Source organism: Furipterus horrens, unplaced genomic scaffold (genome assembly GCF_987537825.1).
Source record: "Furipterus horrens unplaced genomic scaffold, mFurHor1.1.pri manual_scaffold_5, whole genome shotgun sequence".
Taxonomy (NCBI): Eukaryota; Metazoa; Chordata; class Mammalia; order Chiroptera; family Furipteridae; genus Furipterus; species Furipterus horrens.
This window is the reverse complement of record NW_028327175.1, coordinates 102,343,425-102,366,654: the sequence shown is the minus strand read 5'-3', so window position 1 is coordinate 102,366,654 and position 23,230 is coordinate 102,343,425. Positions and strand designations below refer to the sequence as shown.

Here is a 23,230-nt window from a genome sequence, read left to right as displayed (position 1 = left end):
AGCAATCCCATCCCACTTAATTCATGTCCATGGGTTATGCATATAGGTTCTTTGGCTTCACCCTTTCCTATATTATTCTAAACTTCCCCCTATTTTGTACCAACCAGTTATGCTTCTTAATCCCTGTACCATTTCCCCATTTCTCCCACTTCTTCCTCCCAGCTGATAACCCTCCAAATGATATCCCCTACCTATGATTCTGTTCCTATTCTGGTTTGCTTAGTTGGATTTTGTTTTTAATTTTTAGATTTAGTTGTTGATAGTTGTGAGTTTTTTGTCATTTTAGTGTTCATAGTTTTGATCTTTTTCTTAAATAAGTCCCTTTACATTTCATACAATAATGTCTTGGTGATGATGAACTCTTTTAGCTTTACCTTGTCTGGAAAGCACTTTCTCTGCCCTTCTATTCTAAATGAAAGCTTTGCTGGATAGAGTAATCTTGGTTGTAGGTCCTTGCTTTTCATCACATTGAATACTTCTTGCCAGTCCCTTCTTGCTTGAAAAGTTTTTTTTGTGAAATCAGCTAAGAGTCTTATAGGCACCCCTTTGTAGGTAACTCTCTGCTTTTCTCTTGCTGCTTTAAGGTTCACTCTTTATATTTTACCTTTGGCATTTTAATTATGATGTGTCTTGGTGTGGTCCTCTTTGAGTCTAGCTTGTTTGGTACTCTCTGTGCTTCCTGGACTTGTATGTCTATTTCCTTCACCAAATTTGGGAGGTTTTCCTCCATTATTTTTTCACATAAGCTTTTAATTTCTTGCTCTTCCTTTTCTCCTTTTGGCCCTTCTATGATTCAGATGTTAGCACATTTAAAGTTGTCCCAGAGGTTCCTAAGCCTCTCCTTATTTTTTTTCAATTCTTGTTTCCTCATTCTGTATTGGTTGACTGTTTTTTTCTTCCTTATGTTCCAAATCATTGATTTGAACCCCGGTTTCCTTCCCTCACCATTGGTTTTGTGTGGATTTTCATTCCTTTCACTTAGCATAGCCTTCACTTATTCCCTTATGTGTTTGCCATACTCAAGCATATCCGTCTAGCCTGTGAGCATCTTTATCACCAGTGTTTTGAATTCTGTGTCTGTTAGGTTGGCTATGTCCTTGTCGATTAGTTCTCCCACTGGAACCTTGATGCGTTTCCCCTTTTGGGCCATATGTCGCTGTCTCCTCATCTTGACAGGCTTCTGTGTTTGTTTGCCTCTGTGTCTTAGGTAGAACTGTTGCTCCTGTTTCATTGTAAGGGGTGGAGCCTTAGGTATTTGTCAGTACAGGGCGACCTGTTTCACCACATTGTGGCGCTGTATGTGGGGGAGGGGTCCGAGAGGGAACAATGCTGCTTGCTCAGCACTCACCCCTTTTTCAGGCACTTCTCCCACTTCCGTATGGGACTGGTGCCTCTAGCTGCTGCCCTGGCCGTTGTTCCCAGAGTGGGTGAGTCTGCAAATGTTCTAGGACCGTGGGGACCCTTTAAACAAGTGGACTCTGTTGAGAGACCGGTAGTTTCTTCCTCCACTCCAACACCCACTAGTTTGCACAGTCAGAAACAATGAGCCTTTATTTTCCCTGGCGCTGGGACTAGGAGCTGCACGTTCTGGTCTGAGGCTGGGAACACGCCCCAGGTGTTCCTCCTGACTTTTTAAAACGTGACTGCCATCTCCGCCAGCCTGGTGCTGCTGCTGCTACTCCCACCACCACATCTCATCCTTTCCACCCTGGCTCCGCCCCTCCTACCTGTCTAGATGAGTATTTCTTCTTTATATCTTTGTTTGTTGGACTTCCATGCAGCTCGATTTTGTGGAACTCCTGGTTGTTTATAGTTTTGAAGTAGTCGTATTCCTTCTTAGTTGTGGAGGTAGACTCAACATGTCTCTCTAGGCCTCTATCTTGGCTGGAAGTTTGAAGACAAATTTTTAATAAATAATATTGGGTCAACTGAGTAGCCATTAGGGAAAAAGAAAGCTAGCTTATTATCTCACTTAAAAAAACAAAACAAAAGAACTTTCATTGAGCTGCAGTTCCCAGATAGGAAAATACATGTATTTTAAGGCTCCAACTCAATAATTTGTGTATATCCACCACACAGATTAAGATATATACTATCCCCAGCACCCCCGTATTCTCCTATGCTCTTCCCACTCAGTAAGTACCTTCTTCAGTGATAACCACTTTTCTGATCTCCATCCATAGATTAGTTTTACCTATTTTTGATCTTCAAATACATGGAATCATATTAGGTCTTCTTTTGTGACTACCTTCTTTTGCATAACGTGTCTGTGAGATTTATTTAGGTTGCATGTAGCAGTTTGGTTCAGTAGTATGTTGTGTTGTCACACTTAACTGTTGATGGGAATTTAGTTGTTTAACATTTCTGTGGCTGATAGAATAAAACCGCTAACAACATTGTTATACATATTTGGTGGGCCCAAGTGTATATTTAATGTCAGAATTGAATGGAACTGCTGGGCATAGGATATTTATATGCTTAATTTTAGTATACTCATTTATTCCCAGATTTCCAGAGTGACTGTACCAGCTTACACTCCTACTAGAAAAGCATGGGTGTTTCAGTTACTTTAGGTTTTACCAAACTCCCAAAACCATAAAGAAAAGAAAGCTCATGAGTTTGCATAAAGACAGATAAAACCTATATAGGCAAATCTAGCATAAGCAAAGTTGAAACTGCAAAGATAAACTGAGAAAAATATCTGCCATGCATCTTGTTCAAGGAGTAATTTCCTTTAATAAAAATTAAGTCCTTTTAAATTAATACAGAAAAGACAACTCAATACACAAGTGGGCACAAGACATTAAAAGATAGTTGAAAGTAAAGAAGTGATCCTCAATTTCACTTATAAGAGAAAAGCAAATTAAAGCTTTGTTGAAAGCATTTTCATTGTATCAGATTGGCAAAGATCAAACAGTTTAATTAACTTCGCTAAGAGGTAGAGAAACAGCTACTTCCATGTAGAAATGTGGGATTCTAAACTATGGAGATCAACTTGATAATATCCATTACGATTAAGAATGTACATATCTCAGGAGTATGGATAAATATATTGTGATTTATTTACAGAATGTAATATTAAATAGAGAATAAGAATGTATTAATTACATTTCACATACAATATAAATGATTCTTACACATATGTTGAGTGAAAGAGCCAGACACAAAAATGTAAGTTCAAAAACAGACAAAATTAATAGTGTTAGAAGTCAGGGTAGTATTGCTATTGGAGGAGTTCACTGAAAAGGAAAACAAGAGAGACTTTGGGGGGCTTCTAATGTTCTGTAACTGATTTGGGTGCTGGTTACATGGCTGTGTTTACATTGGGAAAATTTATCAAGCTATAAACTTTGTTTTTGTGTACTTTTCTGAATGTATGCTATACTTCAGTAACAATTTTTAAGTAAAAATAGTGTGTATGCACACAGTCATAAAGAATGCACATACCCTTTAACAATTCCCTTCTATGCTTGTAAACACACATACATATGCATATATATATACATATGCTTATATATTGGCCCTGGCTGGTTTAGCTCAGTGGATTGAGCGTCGGCCTGCGAGCTAAGTGTCGCTGGTTCGATCTTCCAGTCAGGGCACATCAGAGAAGGAAAACTCTGACTCCAAAAAACCTCCGCTGCCTTGCGGCATACCTCTTCAGGGGAAAGGCTAAGGGAGTAAACCCCGACAGAAAATCCGGAGCCGGAGTCCCTAAGGCGGTTTGACGTTGTAGTCAACACCGGCAACTCCTGCGGCGCACCTGAAGCCAAGCTGTATTGACTCCGTCTTTCCCTTGGATCCTTCAGCTGCGAAGAGAGGGGGGGTCTGCTGCATGGGCAACAGCAGACCCTCCATATCACCCTGCCCAGGCTCTGTAGCTTCAACACGGGAGGAGACAGATACCGTGTCACTCCCGAGTCGGACTGCACAGCCATTCTCGGCGGTGCAGATAGACTCTTAGGAAGCTACACCATCGTCTCTCGAGACGGACGGCTGCCGACGATGCTTATATATGTGGGGGTTAAATAGTATGAAGACATTTATTGCTGTGTTTGTAATAGTAAATTTTTGGACAAAACCTAATTACCCATCAGTAGGGAACTAGTAAAATAACTAATGGTACAGTCATACAGTGAATTAGTAATAGCTCTTAAAAGGAGTAAGGCAGTCCTGTGTGAGCTAATTTAGGAATGTCTCTTAAGGTAAGTGAAAAGACTAAAGTGCGTAAACAATACAGGTAGTGTGCTACTACTTCTGTATGGGTATTTTGTAAGGCACATACATAAGAGCATATATAAGTAGAAGAATATCTCTAGAAGGATAGAAGGATAGAAAAGTATATTAATTCCGCTTCTGGCTGGGGACAAAATGAGAGATACTTTCTCTGTATACTATTTTGTGACTTTAAATTTTTTGAGTTTTTAATTGTGGCAAGATATGTATAAATTTACCATGTTTATAGTTCAGTACTGTTAAGTATGCCCTGGCTGGTTTAGCTCAGTGGATTGAGCGTCGGCCTGCGAGCTAAGTGTCGCTGGTTCGATCTTCCAGTCAGGGTACATCAGAGAAGGAAAACTCTGACTCCAAAAAACCTCCGCTGCCTTGCGGCATACCTCTTCTGGGGAAAGGCTAAGGGAGTAAACCCCGACAGAGAATCCGGAGCTGGAGTCCCTAAGGCGGTTTGACGTTGTAGTCAACACCGGCAACTCCTGCGGCGCACCTGAAGCCAAGCTGTATCGACTCCGTCTTTCCCTTGGACCCTTCAGCTGCGAAGAGAGGGGGGGTCTGCTGCATGGGCAACAGCAGACCCTCCATATCACCCTGCCCAGGCTCTGTAGCTTCAGCTCCACTGGAGAGGACACTCCAGCGTCATCGCAAGATGTCAATTCAACACGGGAGGAGACAGATGCCGTGTCACTCCCGAGTCGGACTGCACAGCCATTCTCGGCGGTGCAGATAGACACTTAAGAAGCTACACCATCGTCTCTCGAGACGGACGGCTGCCGACGACGACGACTGTTAAGTATATTCACACTATTGTAAACCTGTCTCTAGTACTTTTTCATGTCCATTGAAAAACTAATTTCCTCCTTCCTCTTACCCTTGGTAACCACCATTCTACTTTCTGTATCTGAATTAGACTTCTCTTGATACCTCCTAAAAGTGGAATCATACTGTATTTGTCTTTTTGTGATTAGCTTGGCTCATCTATACTATTTTGTGACCATTGAATTCTGTACCATGTTTATTTATTATGTAATTAAAAAATTTTTTAAATTTATTTTTTAGAGAAAGGGAAGGAGAAAGAGAGGTAGATAAACATCAATCAGTTGCCTCTCATACATGCCCCAACTGGGAATGAACCCACAACCCACTCATGTGCTCTGACCAGGAATCGAACCGGTGACCTTTTGTTTTATGGGACGACACCCAACCAACTGAGCCACACTGATCAGGGATATGTATTTTAAAAGAGCATTAAAATAAAAAGGTTATGACCTTATCATTCAGAACTGATTAATTATATGGTATAAAGTTGATAGTGTATGTTATTCAGTTCAACCAACATTTAATGCCAGTTTGGGCAGCAAAATAACTTGTGACAAAGTGCTATTTGAAGCTTATTTCTCCTTTTTCATTTTTGGGTCTCAGCCAAATGCAAATTCATCAAGTCCCCAGCCTCTTGACCCTTAGTCTGCTCAGTAGTTTTTCCCCTGGGTTCATTGTCTAACTTTGGCCCCCTCTTTAAAATCTACCTGTTTACCCCAGGCACAATCTGATTCTGTGCCAAGTGCATTGCTTCCTTTTTGCAGATTTCTCCTGTATCTCTGACCTGGAAAAAAAAAAAGTGGGGCAGGGGAGGTTTATTCTGTTAGCAGTTAGGAGCTGCTTGAGAACATTATTTTGGAGCCTTGTGCAGTAATATCATTTCCCATGAATTGAAATGCATTGATTCCATTAGGATTGTTGACTAGATGTGGGGACAGAGGAACTTGTTGAAATGGCTCTGAAGTTTATGGAGAATTTTGTGTCATTGACTGGAACAAAGAGAGGCAGGCAGGCTCTAGGTGGAAGATATGTGACTAGTTTTTGAAACTATTGATTTGAGATGCTGGCCTGTGAAACAGCTGGAGCTGTGAGCTAGAAATGTGGGTTTAGAACACTGCTTATAAATTTAGTGTGTGTCTCTGTGTGTGTGTACAGGCCGTATAGCTCAGTTGATTAGAATGTCATCCCAATAGGCCAGGGTTATGGGTTTGATCCCAGTCAGGGTACATACAAGAAGCAACCAATGAATGCATTGGAACAACAAATCAATGTTTCTCTCTCTCCCTTACTTTCTCTTTTTAAAATTAATTTTAAAAAATACAGAAAAGTATAAAGAAAAAATAATTTATAAAACAGATAATCATTCTTAACATTTTAATTGAATTACTTTCTGTTTTTGTTTTTGTTTTTCTGGTTACATACATATAAAACTAATATGTAAGCATTTTGAAATGCAGTGGAGGTTTTACACCTTGTACTCTGTTTTTTTCTTTGTGTTCTAGTCATGAATGAAGAAGTCCAAGGCCAGTTATGTGTTGTGCTTCTGTTAAGAGTCAGCAGCAAAAGAGGTCATAAATAAAATTCTGGGGCTTGTTGAAATTACACATGGTGAGGTCCTGCACAGATGGAGAAGAAAATGGGCAAGTGCAGAACTTTGGAAACTTGCCTATATTTGAGGATTCAAGAATAAGAAATCATAATCAGAGAAGGAGAATTAAAATAGTACCAAACTAAGAGCAGAGCAAATTCCAAGAAAAAAGAAGTAGTTAGCATTATTACATATTTTTAAAAGGTAAAGCTGGGTGAAGGCTAAGACAAAGACTTTAGATAGGAAATTGTGAAATCACTAGTTGATTTACAAAATCTATTCTGTCCAACAATGAAAGAATAACAAAGACTGAATACTTGGCTACCTGAAACAACTAGAATATATATAAAGTAATAGTTTGCAGACATTGAGTACCAGACAACATAGCACTGTAGTCACTGAAATAGGAGAAACTTACTGAGTTTTATGGGTGCCCCCATTTATTGTCTGGAGGTAGTCTGCAGGCCTCAGAGCAGGGATGGAAAACCCAAATAGAGCCTAGTAGTCTCACTGAGTTGAGAAGACAGATGGGAGTTGGAGGGGCCAAGGCAACTATAATTGTGGGGCAGAGTACCAGAGAGGAGGAAGTTGCATAGAGAACTCCAGAAATATGCAGAGGTGACTCCTTGAGTTTGACTGAGTACTGATTTGCACACACATGAGAGGAAACCACCTGAGGCCAAAGAACCAACAACCCCACTGGGAAACAGTGAGATGGAACTCATGAAGGGTTGGGTGTAGTCTGTGTTCTCACTAGCCTGAGTATACACTGGGCATCAAAAAGGTATTGCCTTGGTGATAGGGCTAAATTAACCCTAATTTAAAGGCTCTTCTACACCTGCCTTAACAAAGTATCAAAGCAAACCTTGGAGGATCCAACTGATTCTAAGAAACTTAACTGTTTGCCAGAGCAAAGCCAAACACTTTAAAGGAATACAGTGTTATCTCGATACTGCTGTTAATTTGTTCTGGGACTAGAGACAAGTGCCGAAACCCACGAATGCTGAATGATGAAGCATTTTCTCTTGTGGGGCAGTGTCGTGACTCATACAAGTTCTAGCAAGTGCAACATAGTCCCAAGCAAGTGCTAAGTGCTGAAACATGTTTTTCTCACGAAAATGTGATGGGTACAGGGTTTGATGAGTTCTGAAGCTGATGAGTACCAAGGTGACTATACCTCGAAATCCAGCACCCGAAACATAACCTGGCATCCACTGAAAAATTACCAGATATGTAAACAACCAGGAAAGTATGGCCTATAATCAGAAAAATCAATCAACAGAAATAGACTCAGAAATAAGATGATGGAATTAACGAACAAGGACATTAAAGCAGCTATTACAGATATGCTTCATGTGTTCAGGCAGGTAGAGGAAATGCTTAACATTGAAGAGAAAGTGTAAGATATAAAAAAGACCTAGAACTTAGGGAAATGGAATGAAAAAATACACCGATGGGACTAACAGCAGATGAGGCACAGCAGATCAATGAACTTGAAGATGTAACAATAGAAATTGTCTAAAATGAGACAGAGGACTATGTGGAGAATATTAATAAATCATCAGTGACTATAACAGGGACAGTAGTCAGCAACGAAAACAGGCTAACATGTATTGGAGCCCCAGAAGAGGGAGAGGGGAGGACAAAAAAGATTTTTAAAAATAATGACCAGAAAATTTCCCAATTTCATGAAAACTACAAACCCACAGATTCAGTAAGCTCAAAAAACCCCAAAGACAATAATATAAAGGACACCATACCCAGGCACATCGTAATCAAATTGCTGATGACCATCAATAAAGAGAAAATTAGAAAGCAGACAGAGAAAATAGGCACATTGTATACGTACAGGTATCTTCCATATAACACGGTACTTCTATAACACAGTTTCACTCTAACATGGTTAGAGAATTGGGGAAAACTGGATAACAAAATTAGGGAAATCCACGTGCAATACTAAACATGATAAAATTTTGGACTGTATTAATCTAATAAACTCATCCATCAAAGAGAACCGACAACATTAAATGCTTGTTGGAAAAATATATGGCCGGAGTCAATTCAAAGTGAAAATGTAATCAAGCCAGCAGAAAACAGGACAGATGCAACAGTAGAATTTGCTAAGTCTTTAGGAGGGGAAGGCTTTGACGATATGACTGTAGAAGATATCCAAGAATTGCTGGTAGAAGATGAAACTGGTGAGGCAATTTTGGTGGAAATGACATCTGGAATGTACCAAGATAACTTAGGGGATGAATAGCACCGATGAAAACAAAGTTAAACAGTTTAAAACTGTAAAGAAAGGCCCAGACTTACCCAGAGTCATATTTCTTTTTTTAAAAAAATATGTTTTATTGATTATGCTGTTATAGTTGTCCCAATTTCTTTTCCCTCTGTTCCCTTCCACCCAGTGACCCCCTCTCCCTCCAGTTGTCCCCCTCCCTTAGTCCATGACCATTGGTTGTGCATATAGTTCTCCTCAACATCTTCCTGTCTACTCCACTCCCTCCTACTATGCTTCTTAATTCCTGCACATCCTCCTCCCTTTCCCCCTCCCCCCTCCCTGCTGACCTCCCCGCAAAATGTTCCCCATACCTATAATTCTTTTCCCACTCTCGTTGCCTACTTAGTTTGCCTTTGTTTTGATTCCCTAGCTTCTGTTGTTGGTTGTTGTGATACAGTTTTCATTTTAATGTTCATAATTTTGATCCTCCTTCTTCTAAACAAGTCCCTTTAACATCTCATATAACAGTGGTTTGGATCTAATGAACTCCTTCAGTTTTTCTTTGTCCTGGAAGCACTTCCTCTGCCCTTCTATCTTGAATGACAGCTTCGCTGGATGGAGTAATCGTGGCTGTAGGTTTTTGCTTTTCATTACTTTGAATATTTCTTGCCAGTCCCTTCTTGTCTATAAAGTCTCCTTTGAGAAATCAGCTGATAGTCTAATTGGGACCCCTTTGTACATAATTCTTCTCTCTTGCTGCTCTTAAGATTCTCCCTTAATATTTAATTTTTGACATTTTGATTATAATGTGTCTTGGTGTGGTTCTCCCTGGGTCCAGTTTTTCTGGAACTCTGTGCTTCCTAGACTTCTAAGTCCATTTCCTTCCCCAAGTTAGGGAAGGTCTGCTTCATTATTTTTTCACATAATTTTTCAATTTCTAGTTCTTCACCCTCTGGCAAGGCTATAATTCGAATGTTCGCTCGCTTATAGCTGTCCCAGAGGTTTCTGAGCCTCTCTTCATATTCCTTACATTTTGTTTCCTCCTTCTGCACTGGTTGACTGTTTGTTTCCTCCCGTTTTTCTGATTTGTTGATTTGATCCCTGGCTTTCCCTTCCTCACCACTTGTCTTGTATGTATTTTTGTTCATTTCAGTGGGGCTAGCCTTCATTTCTTCCCTGTCTTGATTAAATACTGCTGTTAGGTCTGTAAGCTGCCTTATGGCTATAGCTCTGAACTGAGCCTCAGAAAGATTCTCTATTTGTTCATCGGTCAAGTCCTTCATTTGCTTTTTGGTTAGCTGCGTGTTTGGTATTTCAATCATTAATTCTGTCATTCTGACCGTTTTGTTTATCTTTCCTTCTTGGGCGGGGTGCTGTCACACCTCCTACGCTATATTGGGCAGATTCCCGTGTACTTGTCACAACCTGGTGACCTTCCTCACCACACTGTGGTGCTTTGCGTGGGGGTGGGGGTCCAAGGTGGATTCCTGTTGTTACTCTCCACTGAGAGACCGGGAGCCTCCTCCCCCGTCCCCATGCCCTCCGGGCCTCACAGTCCGAGACAATGGAAGTCTGCCTTCCCCAGCATTGGAATCCCAAGCCAATGGGACTGGTCTGCAGCCAGGGCTGGCTCCCAGGTGCTTCTCTCCTCCCCCTAAATACGGGTGTCTGCTTACTGGGTCCCGCTGTTCGTTGCTGCAGCTGCCGCCTCCAGCACAGCTCAATCTTTCAGCCATGGGTTCGCTCCTACCTGTCTGAACGAGCACCACTTATTTATGACTTTATACACTGGACTTCCATGTAGCTTTATTTTCTGGAACTTCTGGTTATTTTTAGTTTTGTTGTGGTTGTATTCCTTCTTAGTTGTGGAGGGAGACAGAGTGTGTCGATCTATGGCTCCATCTTGGCCGGAAGAATATAATACTCCTTTAAAAAAAAATTAAATTTATTGGAATGGCATTGGTTAATAGGATTATAGGTTTCAGATATACATTTCTGTAATGTGAGATCTGTATGTTGTACTGTGTGCCCATCACTTAAAGTCATACCATCTTTTGTCACCATATATTAGGCCCCGTCCTCTCCCCTCCACCCCCTTTTCTCTGGTAAACAGCATGACTTTCAGGTTTATATCCCACATATTAGTGAAATCGTATGGTTCTTAGCTTTCTATGACTAACTTATTTCATTTAGCATAATATTTTCAATTTCTATCCATGTTGTCACAAATGGCAGTATTTTATCTTTTCTTATGGCTGAGTAGTGTTCCATTGTATACATGTACCACATCTTTATCCAGTCCTCTAATAAAGGACACTTTGGTTGTCTCCATTGTCTTGGCCATTGTGAATAGTGCTGCAATGAACACAGGGGCGCATATATCTTTGTGAATACACGTTTTCGAGTTTTTCAGGTAGACACCCAGGAGAGGGATTGCTGGGTCATATGGTATAATTCTTTTTAATTGGATCATTTAGTGTTGAGTTTTATGAGTCCTATTTAAAAAAAAAACAATTCACCTGAAGATATGTTTATTTAATTATAAAGAGAAGAAGAGAGAGACAGAGAGAGAGAGAAACATTTATGGGAGAGAGAAACAGCGATCAGCTGCTTCCTGTACATGCTCTGACCAGGGATTGAACTTGGCAACCTAGATATATGCCCTGACCTGGAATCAAATTTGAAACCTTTTGATGTAGTGGATGACACTCCAACCAGCTGAGCCACCCAGCTACGGGTATGAGTTATTTAAATATTTTGGATATTAATCCTTAGAAGAAAACATAGGTACTAAACTTATGGACCTTAGTCACAGAACATTTTATGAATTTGATCCCAAAAGCAAGGAAAATAATGGCAAAAATAAATAAATAATGCTCTTTAAGTAGAGAAACCATTGTTATTGAATTATGTTGGTGGGGTTGGAAAAAGAAATCTTAAAAGCAGTTTCATCAAGCTCAGGATATTCATTTAGAATTTTATCCCCAATCAAGTTATAGTCTCAAATGTAACGTTTATCTTTCAGCAGTAGCCAGGTCAGACAGTTTCTGCTCTGAATAGCTAAATTATCTTTAAATGAAAAAAATGGATTCAGTTCTACTACATTTCCTATCTGTGGATCCCCCTTGATTAGAGAATTAAATTTCAAAATGTTCTGTTACATTTATAACATGTATAGTAGAAACTGTTCTATGCTTCTAACTTTTGTTTTTCCCTTTAATCTTACCTGCCATTGAAAAGCATCTTGCATTTCTTCCTTGTAAGGAAGTCTTTAAAAATTTTTTTTGTTCTTCAATTTCACTTTACATTCATTATTATTTTGTATTAGTTTCAGGTATACAGCATAGTGGTTAGACAATCATGTACTTTACAAAGTGTTACCTCCAATATTTCCAGTATCCACCTGGCACCGTACATAGTTATTACAATATTATTGACTATATTACCTATGCTGTACTTTACATCTCTTTGACTCTTTTGTAATTACCAACTTATAATGACAAAGTCTTATGGTCGTGAAAAGTATAGAATATACTACAAACTGATTATTCAATTCACATCTTTTAAAAGTTGGAAACAAACTCGTTTATCTTGCGGAAACACTAGAATTGTTTTGTAATTCCAACTTCCTCTCAGTAACCAATGTTTAAACATTGATATTGTTTTAACATTAATTCATCAGCAGTCGTTTATAAGACCTCTTTATAAAGAGATTATAATTTAATGCTTTATCATTTACATTGCATGGTTTTTATTGACTCTAACCATGCTGTTTTGTTCATCTGACTTATATGTATCAAGATTTTGTCATTGAAAAAAGCAGTGTGTTGATTTGCTTTCTGGTACTCCTTAATCTGGGGAATTAAGCCAGAATGTATTCTTGTCATTGCAGGTGTGCCATCAGAACATTCTTTTCTACAAAACTATAGACCACTTTTATTGACAGTATAATTCTTCATAGTTTTACCCAATTCAGAGCTAAATATGTTTGTTGGCTGTAAATCTGAGAACAAGAAGTCTTCCTTCATATCACCATCGTGTTCAAATAGCACATAAGCAATATCTGTGCACTTGCCAACATGCAATGAGTATTTTTTTGTAAATTGGTCTTCCATGACATTAGTTTCTCAATGTGGTGAGCTTTGCTGTCATTGGAAAGTGCAGATTTAGCCAGTATTTCCAACAAATAGCTTTGACATAATTGTTCACTTGTTTCTTTTTTTTTTTTCTTGTGCATTTGTTTATATTGGGATATAAGAGATGGATTAGGAATGTCACCGTGGGTGGTTATACCCTACCAGGTTACTGTCCATTTTAATCAGCCTGGGGGAGATTTTGGAACTTTTTCTTTTTTTAGAGCCGGTGCTGTTGCTGCCAGCAGCTTCTTCAGGTCCACTGTTGAGTGGCTCCTCTTTGGAAGAGAATTTCCTTTTTCTTGGGGACACTCCTGTTTCCTGCCTCTTCAGGAATACTAACTGGTTTCATTTGGGGGAAAGATTTCTTCCTCTTGAGAAAACTTCCATTGCCAAGCTATCTCCTTAAGGTCACTACTAACCAGCTCCTCCTTGGAAAAATATTTCTTTTTCCTGGGTTTGGATGAAGAGACAGGTCTTCCATTCTGTTCTTCTTTGGAGGCTCCTGGAGTTATTGCTTTTTCTTCTTTTGGGGTCTTTCACTTGTTTCTCCTGGTTGAGGACTCTGCCTGAGGACAGAACAAACTCACCCAGGGAACCTGTGGGGGCTACAACCAGTTCTCTGCGTCCCCTGAGCAGGTTCTCTCAGCACCTGTCTCCTTCCTCATACTCCTCCCGCATGCTGTTGCTGTTTTCTGAAGACAGGGTAATTGCTGCTAGTCGTTTCTTTTCCTTCTTCCAAGTGTTTCTTCTGTGGTTTCCAGCTTCCTAGTAACCTGAACAGCCACTTCCTCTGAACCATTGCCTCCTTCATGACCTCCAGATTCTTTCTTGGAATCTCCAGTCTCATAGTATAGCTGCTCCTCCATTTACTCTTGAAGCCTCTCTTCAGTTACACTGTGGGCACCTCAGAAAAGCCATCAGTTCATGAGGCAACACTGCATTTGTTTGCCAGATATATCCAGAGATGTGGCCTTTGTTCTTGGCAGCTGCTCAGCCAGTGAAGTGAAGTGGAAAATGAGTCCACATTTTGGTGTGTTAACCCTTGTCTTCAGGGCTCTGGAAACTTGGTCCATTTGCTAGGCCCAGGGAATCACTCAGACACCCAGACTGGCCATCATCCCCATAGCAGAGGCCTGTGTAGGTCAGGACACGTTTACTTGTTTCTTAACAGTTGTTTTTTGCGTTTTCGTCTTAGCAATCCAAAGTGCTAGGATAGGAAGCCTGTAAAACAAACATTTATGGATGAAATACTGAATATCTGTTTATTAGTTTTTTAAACTTAGTGCTCTTTTCAAAGAATTCTTTTAGTTTTGAGCTTATTTTTATGTATATTTTATATGTACATACTGGTTAAATTTTGTTGCTCCATTAACCAGTTTATCTTTGCATTTAATGCAGTGTGATGTTAACACTTCACCATCAATTATGGCTACAAAACTGAACTCAGTATATAATACATAATACTCTGAGTGAAGTAGGCCTCTTTTGGTCTTTATATGTTCAGAATCACTTTCTTCACCCTCATTTGGTTTCCTGCCACTAGTGTATTCAGAAAAAGTGTGTCTTTTCCACTAAAAAGATGCTGAAAAATCCACTGAAGTTTGTCCACATGTTTAATAGATTAAAATAATATGAATTTTGTTTTCTAATGATATTAAGTTACAAATTTAAAAACAGGTTTAAAATGTGAATAAATCTGTGCATTTTCTAAGATTTTTATGTACCTTTGTAATAGAACTCTTGGGCTGCTCCGATTGAAACAGAACCCACAGGCTATTTAGTTAGGGGCCCGATTGCCCGCCGCCAGAATTATAACTCTGAATACCAGAGTTTGGTGAAAAGAAGAAGAATTGTTTATTTACACATGGTTCTGCCTCCCCCTCCCAGACCTGGCCAGTCTTAGGAAAGTCAGAAACACCGTTTCTCTACTTCTAGGCACAGTTCAGCTTTACCAGTAGCTGCCAACCACTCAGTTCTGATTGGGGAGGTCCTTTCTGTGCTGTGGTGCCCTCCAGCTCTCAATGCAGGACCTCCTGGATTCTCAGCCTCCTTGTAAACTGCCTTCTTCCTGCAAACCGCATGGATCTCCTCTCCTTCTCAAAGCCGCCTGGCAAGAGCCTCTTCTTAAAGCAGCCTGGAGATCCCTTCTCCAAGCCACATGGAGGGAGCCCACAAGAGCCAGAGAGTGAGGGCGTGAGGGCCAGAGAGAGCCTGAGAGAGAGAGCCTCCTAGAGCCAGAGCCAGCCCAAAATATGTCCGCAGCTGCTTCTCTTCCTCCCTACCTCCTCTCTCCCCCTCACTGCGTCCTCTCACGCAGTGGGTGTTGCAAAACAGTTCTGACCATTCACAGAACCCTACGTAGGCTCTGTCTGCTTCTTCCGTACCAGCCCACAGTCCAAGATCCCTCCCATCTTCCTGAGTCTTAGAAGTAAAGCGGATCTTTGCAACAATGTTTCCAGCCACTAGCTCCAGGCATGCAAGGGCATCCTGAAAGCTGCTTCCTGCTCCCTATCTCCCAGCGGCAAACTCTGGGGTTTGTTTTTGGACTCCCCTGTTTCTGTAACACCTTTATGTAGTTGACAGACTAATCTTAAATATATCACATGTAACTTGATTCTACTATGCCTTACACACATCATGCTATATGCAATTTGCCATGTGACTTTGAAACCAATTGGATCTATCTATATTCTTTTTTTCCCTCTATTTTACTTTTATTTTAACACATTTTATTGATTATGTTGTTACAGTTGTCCCAATTTCTTTTCCCTTTGCTCCCCTCCATCCAGTACCACCTTTCACTCCAGCAGTACCACCCCCTTCTTAGTTTATATCCATGTGTTGTGCATATAAGTTCTTTGGCTTCAACTTTTCCTATATTATTCTTAACTTCCCCCTGTCTATTTTGTACCTACCAATTACACTTCTTAATCCCTGCACCATTTCCTCATTTCTCCACTTCCCCCTCCTAGCTGATAACCCTTCCAAATGATCCCTGTGTCTATGACTCTATTCCTATTTTAGTTTGCTTAGTTTTTTTTTTTAAGATTCTGTTGTTGATAGTTCTGAATTTGTTGTCATTTTAATGTCAATATTAACTAAGACCCTTTAACATTTCATATAATAATGACTTGGTGATGATAATGAACTCCTTTACTTTACCTTGTCTGGGAAGCACTTCATCTGCCCTTCCATTCTAAATGATAGCTTTGCTGGATAGAGTAATCCTGGTTGTAGGTCCTTGCTTTTCATCACTTTGAATACTTCTTGCCAGTCCCTTCTTGCCTGAAAAGTTTCATTTGAGAAATCAGCTGATGGTCTTATGGGCACCCCTTTGTAGGTAACTTTCTGCTTTTCTCTTGCTGCTTTTAAGATTCTCTCTTTATCTTTAACCTTTGGCATTTTAATTATGTTATGTCTTGGTGTGGTCCTCTTTGGATCTAGCTTGTTTGGTACTCTCTGTGCTTCCTGGACTTGTATGTCTATTTCCTTCGCCAAATTTGGGAACGTTTCCTTTCAATTTCTGTTTCCTCATTCTGTACTGATCGTTGTTTTTTCTTGTGTTCCAGATCATTGATTTGAACCCCGGTTTCCTTCCCTTCACCATTGGTTTTGTGTGGTGGATCTATCTATATTCTAATGAACAAGACAGATCCACTAATTTTGCACTTTGATGTCACGGCAATGTCAACGCCTCTGTAAAGGCTTTTAAGTGCTTACTTTTAGTTTCTGAACTGATCTTGGCATGAATCCGTAACAAATAGTTTATTAGACCATCACTGGTTTGTGATCCATTCTTTGAATGGCAGCGGACTGTATCACCCCTAGTGAATTTTATCATCTGCAATAAAATCATAGCCTTTATTTTAATTTTCAAATATTTGACAATGTATTTCTGAAAGAATCTTCAAGTATCTACTGTTGTAACAGAATTTTCAGAACATTTAAAGTAGACATAAACTGTTCTTAAATGTTTGAAGTGTGAATTTTACAAATGTAACTTATTAGTGATGCCAGTGGAGATGGAGAGTATTGTTTATTCTCCAAGAAGTCATTAAGAACCACATATTGGGAGGGTCCAAGATGGCGGCAGAATAGGGGGAAGCCACACTAACTTCCCCCCAGGACCAAACTGGAATCACAAGTAAATTATAGAAAAATCATCCTAAATAACCAACTGCAGACTAACTGAAGAGAAGCCTTATAACCAAGGACTTAAAGAACAAGCCACATCAGGACTGGTAGAAAGTGGGGAGGTGCAAGAGGGCTGGCAGCTGAAGGTCCAGAGGCATAGCTCAGCTACAGGGGGTTCCTCCTGAGAAGTGTGAGATCTAAACTCCAAGCTGGGTTCTCTAGCTCAGAGCACCAGAACCAGGAAAGGCACCCACATAACACTGGTTGTGAAAAGCAGCAGTTTCTGTTTGCCAGGGAGAAAAGGCTAGAGACACCACCCTCCTAAAGTATCAACACAAAAAATTGTGTTTATAGCCATGTACCCTGGGCTCCAGTGGAAGAAGGGCAGAGTGGATTATAGCTGCATGAGGAGAGTGTGGGGTTGGTGGCTCTGGGGAGAGAGCCGAAGGGTCAGCTGCCAGGATCCCTGTGCTCAGCCATTCCCCCATGCCCCATACTACAGAAGTCATCTTTCTCAGGCAGAGCAATTCCATGTCCATGCAGCACCAGCCTAGGGGGAAGCAGTAGCCCCACCCACAGAAACCCCTCTTGCCTCCCACTGCTCCTGAGGAGTACAGGCAGAGGCTCTTTCAGTGACTAAGACTCACAGACAGCCTGCAGGTGGAGGTGGATCTCTGGCTGCTTTGAAACTTGCTGACCCACCCATAGCACCAGGACTGGTAAAAGCCAGCCTTGGTGTGCAGCTTGGTTCTTTCCACATGCACCCAGACCCAGAAGAGGGAGCTACAAGCTGTGAATCGCTGATAGCTCCAAACAGGTTGCCTAGAGCTAGTTGCAGGTTGCCCAAGGCTAGTCTCAGGCAGCATCTGACATAAGTCTGCACCAGAGTTTTTGCAGATTTACCTAATACATAGAAACAAACACAAAGAGGCAGCCAAAATGGGAAGACAAAGAAATAGGCCCCAAATGAAAGAACAAGAGACTCCTCCAGAAGAACTAAATGAAATGGAGGCAAGCAATTTGTCAGATATAGAATTCAAAGTAATGATTATTAGGATGCTCAATAGCACGAAAAAGGACATAGAAATTTACAAAAAAAAAAAAGGACCATTCAGAAATGAAGAATGCAATATCTGGAGTAAATAATACACTCGAAGAAATAAACAATAGATTAGGTGAAGCAGAGGATTGAATCAGTGATTTGGAAGACAAGGTAGATAAAACACCCAATCAGAGCAGTGAAAAGGAAAGAGTTTTAAAAAAAATGAAGATAGTTTAAGGGGACTTTAGGACAACATGAAGTGTAACAACACCCACATTGTAGGGGTACTACAGGAGAAGAGAGGGCAAGGAATCAAGAACTTATTTGAAGGAATAATGACTGGAAATTCCCATAGCCTGGTGAAGGAAAAAGGCACAGGTCCAGGAAGTACAGAGTCCCAAATAAGATGGATCCTAAGAGATCCACACCAAGATACATCATAATTAAATGGCAAAGATAAAAGACAAGTCGAGAATCTTAAAAGCAGCAAGAGAAAAGCAGTTATCTACAAGAGAACTCCTCTGAGACTGTCATCTGATTTCTCAACAGAAACATTTCAGACCGAAAGAAATTGGCATGAAATATTGAAAGTGATGAAAGCAAGGACCTACCACCAAGACTAACCCAGCAAGTCTATAATTTAAAATTGGAGAGGGACTTCCGGCCAAGATGGAGGCTTAGACGGACACGCTAGGTCTCCCTCTACAACTAGAGAGGAATACAACTACTTCAAAACAAAGGATAACTAGAAATTCCAGAAAATAAAACTACACGGAAGTCCAACATATGAAGTTATAAACCAGCGGTGCCATTTGGGCAGGTAAGAGTTAAAGAGGGCAGTGCTGTTTGCGGTCGCACCTGGACAGCGGCGGGGCGGTGAGGAATCCCGGCTGCGGTCAAGCCCCTGGCGGTGCGCGACTCCGGCGCTGGGGAGAGCGGCCGCCGCGTCGCCTTGAACAGTGAGGCCCAGGGGGGCGGGAGGACGGATCCCGGTCTCCTAGCTGAATAACTGTGTGAATCCATCTTGGACCCCCGCCCCCAAAGAAAGCACCACAGGGCTGCGAAATAGGTCGCGGACAGGCAGACGCCGGTCGCTGATTTGTGACGCCAAACGGCGCCCGCCGGTCGCTGGGTCATTACGAGTACACAGGCACTGCCCCCGACAGCCGGCCCAAGAAAACAAAACGCATCTGTCAAAATGAGGCAGACAACTATAGAAATACCGGTGACACAACTCACCAGACAGCAGATAGAGAACCTGACAGATGAACAGATAAGAAACCTGTCAGAGGCTCAGTTCTGGGCCATTGTTATCAGGTGGCTTACAGAATTCACAAAAGAGCAGGAAAAAGATAAGAAAGAAGCGAAAAAATTTCATAACGAAAGGAACAAAACCGCATACGAGATAGAAGGTGAGAAAAAATCCAGAGTTCATTTCAACAAACTGGAATATGGAGAAGGAACAAGCAGTCAACCAATGCAGCGAGAGGAAATGGGAAGCAACAATGAGAGGATCAGAAACCTCTGGGACAGCTATAAAAGGCCCAACATAAGAATCATTGGTTTGCCAGAGAATGAGGAAGATGAACTAGAACTTGAAAAATTGAGTGAAAATATAATAAAGGAGAACTTCCCAGACTTGGGGAAGGGAATAGACTTGCAGGTCCAGGAAGCAAGGAGAGTTCCCAAGAGACTGGACCCAGGGAGAACCACTCCAAGACACATTATAATCAAAATGTCAAAAATTAAAGATAAAGAGAGAATCTTAAAAGCAGCAAGAGAGAAGAAAAGAATTATGTACAAAGGGGTCCCAATTAGACTATCAGCTGACTTCTCAAGGGAGACCCTACAGGCAAGAAGGGACTGGCAAGAAATATTCAAAGTAATGAAAATCCAAAACCTACAACCACGAATACTCTATCCAGCGAAATTGTCATTCAGAATAGAAGGACAGAGAAAGTGTTTCCAGGACAAAATAAAACTGAAAGAGTTCATTAGATCCAAACCACTGTTATATGAAATGTTAAAGGGACTGGTTTAAAAAAACAGAAGCTAGGGAGATGAAACAAAGGCAAACTAAATAGACAACGAGAGTGGAAAAGGAACTGTGGGTACGGGAAGCATATTGGGGGGAGGTCAACAGGGAGGGGGAATGGGGAAAGGGAGGGAGATGATATAGGAATTGGGGATCAAGGTAGGAGGGAATGGAATAGACGGAGAGAGGTTGGGAGGAACTGTATGCACAACTAATGGACATAATCTAAAAGGGGGGGACAACTGGAGGGAGGGGGGCCACCGGGTGGAGGGGAGCATAGGGAAGGGAAATTGGCACAAATGTAATATTTTAATCAATAAAACACATTAAATCTGAAAAAAAAATAAAATAAAATTGGAGAAATAAAGAGCTTCCCAGACAAGAAAAAGCTACAAGAATTTGTTACACCAAGCTAGTATTAAAGGGCTTGATTTAAGAAGAAAAAGGAAAAGGGAAAAAACAAACAAACAGAGAAACATAGTTAACAAATACATTTTATCAGCAATCATTTTAAATGTAAATGGCTTAAATGCTCCAATCAAAAGCCCCTGTGTCTAAAAAGAAAGTCTTAAAAAAATAAAGGTTTTGCACAGCAAAGAAAACCATCAACACAATGAAAAGATAACCCATTGAATGAGTGAACATATTTGCCAATATATCTGATGAGGTTACTATACAAAATTTATAAAGAACTTACAAAACTCAACACCAAAAAACCCAGGTAGTCCAGTTGAAAAATTGGCTAAGGACACTTCTTCAAAGAGGACATACAGATGGCCAATAGACATGTGAAAAGATGCTTAATGTCACTAATCATCAGAGAAATGCAAATTAAAACCATGATGAGATACCATCTCACACCTGTCAGAATGGCTATCATCAGTAAATCAACAAACAATGAGTTCTGGTAACTATGTGGAGAACATTATGCTAAGTGAAATAAGCCAGTCAGAGAAAGACAATTACCATATGATTTTACTCATGTGGAATCTAACGAACAAACAGACAAACCCATAGATAGAGAGCAAGCTGACAGCTTTGGGTGGGGTGTTTGTGGGGGTGGAGGGATTGAGCAAAAAGAAAGAACTCATGGACAACAGTGTACTGATTATTGTGGGGGGGAGTGGGGGGAGTTGTAAGAGGGTATTAAAGGGATAAATGATAATGGAAAAAATACAATTAAAAGTAAAAAGAACCACATATTGTGTGGTGTAACTTGTGACCCTTTCCAAAATCTCACAGTATTTACAGCTGATAGTTTTTAGTGTACAGGTATCTCCATGTTTCTGAACTAGCTCCATTGGGTGTCTTTGGTGTTTCTGATTTATGTAGTTGATAAATGAGAATTACCCAACATTTTGTTAGGAAAATTATCAAACATACAGAAAAATAAACATTTTATAGAGTGCCTGTATACCCACCATTTAGTCTACCATTAACATTTTACTGTATTGCATTATTACATGCCTGTATAAATCACTATCCAAACATCTCTAAAAACCTTATCCTGAATGTTTTAGAATGCATAGCATTAACTAGAGTTTATTATTTGCTTACAGTTTGTTTTCATTTGAGTCAAAAATACATACAATGCAGAATATTTTGGACTTCTGGCCAAGATGGAGGCCTAGACAGACACACTGTGTCTCCCTCCACAACTAAGAAGGAATAAAACTACATCCAAACTAGAGACAATCAGAAGTTCCAGAAAATCAAGCTACATGGAAGTCCAACAAACAAAGATATAAAGAAGAAAAACTCATCCAGAAAGGTAGGAGGGGCAGAAAGGACACAGTGTAGTGGTGGCAGTGGCAGTGGCAGCAGCAGCAGGCCAGTGGAAAGCACTGTCACACATTTTAAAAAGTGGGGAGGGACACCTGGGGAGCACTCCCAGCACCAGACCAGACTGCACAGCTAACGGTCCCAGTGCCAGGGAAAATCAAGGCTCATTGCTTCTGACTGTGCAAACAAGTGGGGGTTGGGGCGGAGGCAGAAGCTGCCAGTCTCTCAGCAGAGTCCGCTTGTTTAAAGGGCCCCCACTCTGGGAATGACAGCCAGGGCAACAGCTAAAGAGGAGCCAGTCCCAAACGGAAAGTGCGAGAAGTGCCTGGAAAAGGGGCAAGTGCTGGGCAAGCGGCATTGTTCCCTCTCAGACCCCCCCTGCCCACACATACAGCGCCACAACGAGGTGAAACAGGTCACCCTGTACTGATGAGAAAACCTAAGGCTCTGCCCCTTACAATGTAACAGGAATGTCAGCTCTGTCTAAGACACAGAGGCAAACAAACACAGGAGCCTGTCAAGATGAGGAGACAGAGAAATATGGCCCCAAAGTGGGAACAGATAGAGGTTCCAGTGGAAGAACTAAGCGACGAGGAGATAGCCAACCTAACAGAGGCAGAATTCAAAACACTGGTGATAAAGATGCTCACAGGCTGGACAGATATCCTTGAATATGGCAAATGCATAGGGGAAGAAGTGAAGGTTATGCTAAATGAAACAAAAGAAAATCCACACCAAACCAATGGTGAAGGGGAGGAAACCGGGGTTCAAATCATTTGGAACTTAAGGAAGAAAAAAACAGTAAGCCAGTACAGAATGAGGAAACAAAAATTGAAAGAAATGAGAAGAGGCTTAGGAACCCCTGGGACAACTTTAAACCTGCCAACATCCGATTCATAGGGATGCCAGAAGGAGAAAAGGAAGAGCAAGAAATTGAAAGCTTATGTGAAAACATAATGAAGGAAATGTTCCCAAATTTGGTGAAGGAAATAGACATACAAGTCCAGGAAGCATAGAGAGTCCCAAACAAGCAAGACTTAAAGAGAACCACACCAAGACACATCATAATTAAAATGCCAAAGGTAAAATATAAAGAGTGAACCTTAAAGCAGCAAGAGAAAAGCAGAAAGTTACCTACAAAGGGATGTCTATAAGACTATCAGCTGATTTCTCAAAAGAAACTTTTCAGGCAAGAAGGGACTGGCAAGAAGTATTCAAAGTGATGAAAAGCAAGGACCTA

At 40.8% G+C, this 23,230-nt stretch overlaps 1 protein-coding gene and 1 non-coding gene across 2 annotated transcripts in view; one reads left to right on the top strand and one right to left on the bottom strand.

Moving 5' to 3' along the window:
* The window catches only part of VKORC1L1 (vitamin K epoxide reductase complex subunit 1L1), a 77,471-nt gene that overhangs the window by 18,020 nt on the left and 36,221 nt on the right, over positions 1-23,230 (top strand). The gene's annotated exons all lie outside the window — the stretch shown is intronic.
* Positions 14,086-14,170, bottom strand: LOC150009168 (small nucleolar RNA SNORD86). Its single transcript, XR_016511585.1, has one exon. It is a non-coding gene; the product is annotated as a small nucleolar RNA SNORD86 (small nucleolar RNA).